The sequence below is a fragment of the Polyodon spathula genome, chromosome 19 (assembly GCF_017654505.1).
Source record: "Polyodon spathula isolate WHYD16114869_AA chromosome 19, ASM1765450v1, whole genome shotgun sequence".
In the NCBI taxonomy this organism is placed as follows: Eukaryota; Metazoa; Chordata; class Actinopteri; order Acipenseriformes; family Polyodontidae; genus Polyodon; species Polyodon spathula.
The window spans coordinates 27291927-27300754 of record NC_054552.1 but is presented as its reverse complement, the minus strand read 5'-3'; positions in this window follow the sequence as shown (position 1 = coordinate 27300754).

Below are 8828 nucleotides of genomic sequence, written 5' to 3'. Positions count from 1 at the left end.
CTTGTTATGTATAAAATGTGAAATGGCATAGAACATGGAAATAAAGAATCCTTTCTGAGAACTCTGTGTTAGAGGAATATCTGTATTGAAGTCTGAATTTTGTCTAGTCTACATATGACATAGAAGGACCAGCAGATGAACAGATCTCTTATTACAAACATGTAGGTGTAACTAGTTCTGTTTCTGGTAATATGAAGGTTCAAATACAATTGTGTATTGTAATAATACAGTAGGATTTAAAATGTAGTGTCGTCTATGCAGTTGATTTAAACAGATATAGATCTTAATGTAATGATCTGTCATTTAAATCATTATAATATCTTTCCTGAGTTTTTTTTTTTTTTCTTCTTATTGTACAGGCATAAATAAACTAAAGAGATTAATGCAATATGTTAACTGATTGTTATAACCTTGAACCCTTTATTTTTTTAACAGAGGATAGTATTTAGATCTGCTACAGTTGAGATCAATTGTATAGATCCCAGAATCTGGTTTATCAGAAGCAACTACTAAAGAAAACAATGCACTCTTTGATATCTTGCCAGTCTACAACTGTTGGACATATCGTTAGTTATTCTGTATCATCGTTCAGCATACTCTGAGTTCAGAGAATAGGAGGGTTCCTCCTACATTGTCAATAACTATAGGTTAAAAAATCAACTCCCAGTATGTACTGTGAGTTTCCAGACGGTCTCCAGTTTCTGTATTTATTGTTTTCAGATGTCTGCTGGGTGATGTAATTGCAATACCTCATGGGACTTGTATCCAGCCACATTTTTATTGTCAGAACATTGGCATGTAAACTAAAAGTGTTTTTTTTTTTTCTTTATTATTACGTTAAAAAAAATGTATTTAACTCGTATACAATGTTTAGGGAGACAGTCCTACTATACTATGGTGATGACATTTCTATAAAGTAGCAGAGGCCACGGGGGATCGATCTACTTTCAAGTATTCATGAAGAAGATTTTGAACAAGATTCACCTCCTCCCTCCCCCCACCATTTAAGATTCAGTCTTTAAAGATATGGGGGAAAATATATATATATATAATATATAATTATGCCTATGTGGGGTTAGTGTAGTCCTGGAGCAACAGAACTAAAATCCTGACTTCAAAAAGCAAACATTATGTTGCTTAACTCCTTGCTTTTAATGCTATGGAATAATTAAATCCAGACTTGTGAAAGCTGAGTAAGTCTATCTGTTCTAAAACTCTGCTTGGCAACTCCAGCTTTGTCCAAGATGGTTATTCTGCATGGATTTTAAGCTTAACCCAAAACAGACTTTCCTCTTCTCTGTCAGTGTTTCATATTTTACTTTTAAGGGTAACCGAACTGCCTTTATCCAAAGGGAATATACCTTACTCTAGCAAGATGTGCAACAAGAAAAGCTGTAGAATAACTTCAACTACATACAGAGTAATACTGAGATGTGTATTATTAGCTTGAGATTTTTACTGTTCTGGCCAGAATGTCTTGGAAGCAGGAATACAGTGTGACATATGGTAGTTGCATCATGTGGCTGCATTTAATTAAAACCTGCTTTGCTCTAGGTGGATAATCAAAGTTCTGTTCAGCAACATGTCCTCTATAAACCTGTACATCTAATGTTAAGTACAGGCAAAGCGTATAGTAGTAACATTGAAGATCACAGTTTGTCTATTCATAACTCAAATACACTAGCTATATTAATTTGTATTTTGTGGCAATGAGGCAGTGCAGACTAGCAATGATACTTTAATGCACCCCTATAATCTGTACTAGGGCTGTCCAGCGAATAGGTCTTGAGTCATATGTGGCTCTTTTGAAGTCTCCCATTGAAGGTTTGTAATTGGTTTGAAAAGACTGAAAGCACTGTGAAAATAAAGTGAAACTGATGTTAAAATACACCACATTTAACTCCTGAAGCAGTGTCTGAGTGAGGTTGTCGCTGTAGTCAGTTATGCTGCACTGCACACTGCTCAATAAAGAGTTTTCAAGGTGATTTTCCGCTGTGGTCAAATTGCACATAATAGATTTCCTATGGAAAATATAGACCCCTGTTCTTAGTCAGTGTGAGCAAATTTTGAATGTTTAAATATAATTCCCTGGTAATTATGTCTGTGCTTAAGCCTGTTGGCATACAATGCATGTGTAGGGACTGCTAAAGCAAGGCTTGAGATTTTATAACATTCATCACAATTTACAAAAACATACTGTAGGGCCCAAGCCTAAATGAGGTAGTCTTGGGGATAGATGGCCAAGCAGGAAATACAGTACATGTATTCTGGAGCACCACCATGTGGCATAGGATAGAATTGCAGTCTTTCTATTGAACACTAATGAGACATTTGATTAGCCTACATGTTTATTAACTTTGATATGTAAGTGCTTCTACCTAAACTTACATAGTTTTCTGGTAGTTTTATAACATAAGATCAGAGCCAATCAAATTAAAGACGCTTCGTTCAACAAGATTTTTGTTTTTGGTAAAATATATATATATATATATATTTTTTTATAAAAGGAAGAACACATCTATGCAGAATAATTGTTTGTTTAAAACAGGAAAAAAACAAACAAAAAAAACAAAAACGTATCTGGAAATTGACCGGAGGAGGTGTGACTTGTTTGATGGTAAAATGTTAACTAACCTAGATGCATTTTAGTTTCTTTTTTGTTTTGTTTTAAATGAGGTAAACATATTAGGAACACAACGGGACAGTGTGGTCTCACCAGTGTGTGGAGAGAAACCCACAACGCGTTGGGAATGAGCCAAATTGTATTAAACGATGAAGAACTGAGGATAAGCAAGTCAATTTGCTGGTTAAAAAGAAATGAGTCAAATATGATAAAGATTACATTTAAGTACCTCGGTACAGCAATTCTCAACAGTTAAAAAAAGTACAGTGACTACTTAAAAGCGTCCTTTAAAGCTCACGAAACACTTAGAAAGCCAACAGATGCACATAACGTTGGGTAAGTCCATTCAAACTTCCCAGCATAGGCGCGGCTCAAGAGACGTTCTTCTCGTCCTACCATCAGCAATCTGAATGAACTAAAGTAATGAGGGCGACTGTGCACATTCACGTGCTTAGTTATGCTTAACTGCCTATATCCCAGACAAAGATGCCTGTTAACAGTTAAAGGCTAACACTACTGTAATTTATCCTTATAACATTTGTTTTTAAAGTGAAGACTCTCTGAGGAACACATCTTGTCAAACGTTTGTCATATGGTGAGAGTAACAAAACAAACCAGTAGAAGTGCTACGTGTTTCCAGCAGAGGGCAGCAGAAACCTTTTTTTCCCCTCGTCTTCAACGTATTCATTACATTGGTTTGCTTTTAAATGTAATCAGTTTTATTTTCAGAAGCGACGAGTGACGGAACTGTCCTATACCTCACCAAAGTGAGCTTCAACTTGATAGCCTGGTTAATGTACTTCACACTTCTAGGCACAAGTGTTTCCCGCAGTTAAATTCTCCCTAAATGAATCTCTCTAAATAATTTATGTATGTGTTCATTGAGACAGTCACTGCTAGTACAGGTGAATATACACTGTAATGATATTCTTAACCTCGAATGCATCCATCTTGGCTTCCACATGTTTTCAGGTGTTGGCAGGTATGAATCAGTTAGAAGGGTTTAGAGTGTCTGGAGGGGAGAATCACAAACACACAGTTAAGAGCCAGGCATATGAAGACACACTGGAGGTATGAAAATATTAGATTAATTAGGATCGAAGAACAAACACAATATACATACAACAATGGTAATTACCACAAAAGATTTCCAGCAGCTTTGAAATAACTACAAAAGCGAATTGTACAACGGATACACTCGAATTCCTGGTTAATTGAATCAGGTGCTTGTTGCAATCAAAACTGCTAAATAAAGGCCATCAAAATAAAAGAGAGAAATATATATTTTCAGACCCACCTGTTCCTATCATTTTGTTTGTTTGTTTGTTCTGTTGCCATGACTGCTGTGACTCAGTTTAAATGACTGCTGATGAGCTGTAGTCAATGTATATAGCATTACCCTGGTGGTTTAAGCCATGCAAATGCTGATTCCATTTCCCAGATTGTCAGGAACATGTCTGAAGAACAGCCTTCAAGTTTCTATTGATTTCAGATAGAGTAGCTGAGATTCCATATTAATATGAGGCCAGTCAGGAACTGGTTACTTTATCACAGCACCTACAGTCTGGTGAGCCTGCTTGTAAAGGTCAGAGAGACCGGGGATTCGATTTCATGTACATTTGCTCACTGGCTTTAGAGAACAAACAGACCAGGACAAGACACCGGTACAAAGGCGATGATTCATGCATTACTGTGGGTGGAACTGTCATAACAACAGCCCTTTTAGATTCAGAGCAACTTAATTATTGTGTGTGTTGCAGTTAGTGCTTATTCATCAGAGTGACATTTCATTAATTATCTTTTTGTATCGTTTTACTGGGGCAAGGAAAGGACATGAAATGCTCTGCAGCTGCTAAGTGCACTTCAGTGAACCTTGCACAGAGTGGATAATCCTTATATAAAGCAACGTTTTAGGATGTTATGAAGATAAAAGACATGGCATATACAATGAATAGCATTTTACTGTGTTTTTATTCTTTTAAAGTCGACAGCATTCACATATCTGTTATTTACTGTGAACCTGTGATGACTCTTTGCTGTTGTTTTTAAGTGACTGTTTTGAATGTTTTATACATATTGCACCAGGAATGTTGTTCTTTTGGTGCCTTTTGAGTAAAAGTCTTGGGATACATCTTTCCATATTACTGATACTCAACTGTGGCAGGTGATATTACTACTATAATTGTTATGTATATTTTTATTGCCCATCTGGACATGCAGTGCTGCGCCTATAACAATCTCTATAAAATCAACATTAGTGGCAGTGTATCTGTCTATCGTGTGTCACGATAGACTAGCTTAATGCCTAAAACCCTATTTGCCAGTTTTTAACAACTTGCACTGATGTCATTTTATTGATGTAATTAATACATTAATTTTGCCTACTAAGGCAAATCAATGCATGTATCTTTTATTTTTATTTTCTGAGACTAAAAAACCTGTTCAATTAATTACGAAAGGAACGTTTCTAAGGCACGCTCAAGCAAGGCTCTGCGCTCATTCAAACATTTCAATGTAAAATATCTATGAGATATTCTCTTGTAGATTTTTGAGACTAAGCTAGCTTATCTTTCATGAGGAGATGTAGTTGCAGAAGAACTTAAGCAGTGACTCTGTTTCGAGAGCGATGTCACAATAACCTGTTTACAGGCCTTGCTGGACTCTCCAGGGCCATGGGACTGTAATGTGATCCTCAGCGAGCATAATTCAATAGAACAGGACCTTTACTGAGGCAGCTCTCTCTGCTCACTGCAGGCAGCCCTTTCTTGACTGCTTTTGGGTGCACCTGGTACGCAAAGAGCCATCTGGTTGAAAACAAGTCCTTTTCAATAAGATTCAAAACATATGTGTTGATGACCAAAAACTGGAGTTAGGATTGCATCGTTCTCATTCACTTTAAGACTATAAAAATATATTGACTATACTTATCTCTAATGCTTCACAGTGGACAGGAAAGCTTGAAATGTGCTCATGTATTTTGTTAGCTGGCTAGCTGAACATGTACATGCTAAACTGCACAGCTTTTTGCATTGCAGTTGCACTTGAGGATGCTGAGGCTTCCAAGCAGGGCAGCTTTGAAATCCTGGATTGTAACTACATATAAAGAAATTACACAGTGAATTGACTCATTTTAGTGCATATAAACTGGCAGAGGGGTCCCTTTCAGACCTCTGGGTCTGACCCTCCTCCTCCTCTGTTGATTTGAAAGGCTTGCAATAACTGCAACTGGAATTAGGCTTTTTGTTCTCAAGAAAACAACTGATTTACTGTTGCTGTGCACCTCAGGGAACACTTAGTTTCTGAGACCAATCAATACCTGCATGACTGCAAACTGCTAGCCTGTAAGATGGATGGTGCTGGAAGGGGGCCATGTGGGCCTTATGGGTTGGTTTGATTTATCTACTCGCTATAGTTAAGTACCAGTTTTGAGTGGGGGTTGCCTTCTACACTCCCTAACACTTAATATAAAACATATAGTACATATGGAGCTGAAATTGGTTGGAATCTCCTGCCTTTGACAACACTCTAAACTTACCTGTAATATCTAGAAGCTCCACTAGGGGTCTGGCTAAGCTAACCAATCCATGAGAAGTGTATCTGAGCCATGTAAAAACCTAAGGAGGTTTCTACACCTTTTTTTTGAAAACTATTTACCTTAAAAAGCGTTTCTCCATAAGACTACTTACTGATCTCCAGCTGTCAATTTATTTTGACTCCATGCTAAAAATCATTGAGACAATTCTTCTTCAGATTTATGTATACAATCAGAAAAAAAAATATCTGACAAGCAAGTTATTATAACACTGTACGTTGCCATTACACAACCATTTACGAATGCTTTTACCTTTCCTTTTCTGTAGCAATTAAAGGTCTGTTTACTCTAGTGAATATAAAATGGGGTTCATGTTTACCTGATAAGCCTGGTTAGCCGACTTAGGACATGTGGTTGCTATGGGATCCCTTTTACTTCAAGGAGTGAGTCACTTATTCATTAATGTAAGTAACCAGCATGCAGCAAATGTGGAAAATTATCCCCTGTATCTGTCAAAAGCCAGGCATGACAGAAAATTAGTTACCGTAAATATCTAATTTTTATTAGCATGCTAACCTGCTCCTCAGCCTCTCTTCTCCACACAGTAGAAATACAGCAATTGTTTTTAATTAATTTTATTTTTTGTTGTGTACAGGTTATTAATTCACAGCTTTTCACAAACTTATATCAAAGCATTTGATTGTCATAAGAATTCCAGAAATTATTAAGAGGTTACTAATGCACAGTTATATAAACCATGCAAACCCTGCGAATTAGCTTTAGATCTGCATTAAAAAAAAAAAAAAACACTACTAAAATATATAGAAGCAACACGTTTTTAGTTCTAGTAAATGAAACAATTCACTGAATCTTTGACAAAACAGGTTTTAACCTGTAGCTGAAGTGTTGCAACAAATAAATTGAACCAGATGTCACAGAGACAGCAAAGCAGTACTTGAACCAGGCAGCAGTTACTGGAAAGATCTTCCGATACAAAGAAATAATCATGTAGTTTGCAGTCAGGCTAAGATGGCATTAGGCTTAATGATGAATCACTAAGAAGGGTAGATTTAAACAGCATGCCACACTGGGAAAGAATATCAGGGCCCCTTTTCTGAAAAGCAGCATGGCTTATTAACACACAATAGCCCGAGGGGAAAACTGGTCCTACTCCACAAGCAAAAATCCTGTGCTTCTCTCAAGCAATACAATTGCTAGGGCAGCTTATCCAAAGGAAGGTCAAAGAAGATCAGTTGCTTTTAATGCTGTGAAGTTTTGACTGTATCAGTCAAATTAAGAAGGCGCAGGTACTGAACCGTAGCTGAGTGATGGCCCATTATTTATGCCAATGCAAATGCTTGTAGATTTATTCAGTTATGCATTTATTCATTTGAAAAATATTTCACCAGATTAAGCCTGGCGTTTTCAAGAGCTCCCACTGGGACATCACACACATAGCAAACCTATACCTGTGCACTTCACAAAGACACACGCACACTAACAACAATTAACAATACAGTGTGTATCTGAACATACACTGTATGACTCATACAGCTGCAAAACATGTAAAGGTCTTAAAGGGGTGGATTATGTTATCTTAATCATTTTAACTATAATTTATTGTACTTACTTGAAATCTTTTACTAGGAAAATAAACCTCTTGAGATGACGAATTTTGTTTTCAAAAGCATCTGAACCAAAGCTACCCACACGTTTTTAAATTCAAAAGGTTTTTTTTTTTTTTTTTAGCCTTATAACAAAAAAAGTGATATTAACTGGTGATACTGTGCTGTTTTTCACATGATGTGTTCCTATGCAGGACACACTGAGCTGGAAAATTCTTCCAATCCCTGTGAACTCACACAGCTACTGTATAACTCAGGTGCTATTTTCTTGCTATGACTCCACCATTAACCCTTTAACATCCTGGGCTAAGCGTATTTACTGTCCTCTTACCCTTATTAAGGTGTTTCCAATTATCCTGAGTGGTTCCCATGGCAACTACTTAAATATTGTGTCAAATTGCATTTCTCCATTCACATACAACATGATATACCAGTAACGTCTCTGTTTAGAATTATGAGCCTAGTCTAGTGAATCTGGTTTCCTTTTATTGTTGCTGTGCCTGTACACAATGTCTGCTCACTAGATGGCGCTGGCTCTTACAACTATACAGACACTTTGCTGATCTGGACTACAAGACGATGTCTATGGTGAAAGACAATCTGGCAACAACAGCCTTTGCGCTTATCCTGGATTCAGGTCAAAGTGCCTTAACACTAAATATATAAAAAATGGTATCCAATACAATAAGTGGGTAATTGCAATTTGAAGCACACATAGTGATATAGAGGATATAGAGTGGGGTAAGAGAGGAGCAAAATTAAATATGAAAATGTATTTTAAAACTACTTAATCTTTAATAAATCATTTAATGAGATGTCACTGTGAAATCAAATGTCGAAACAGGTTTATGCATGGATTAACCTGAATAATCTCTATTTGACTAGAAATTACAATTCACTGATATTGAGAGTCGTCTAACCCATCCACAGTGGCTTTCAACACTTACAGTATGCAATTGATATCGGGTGTTTTCTGCATGTTTAAATATGTATTAATAAGATGTTTTAGTAACATTTTGTAACTGTGGTTTTGTTGATTGATAGGACA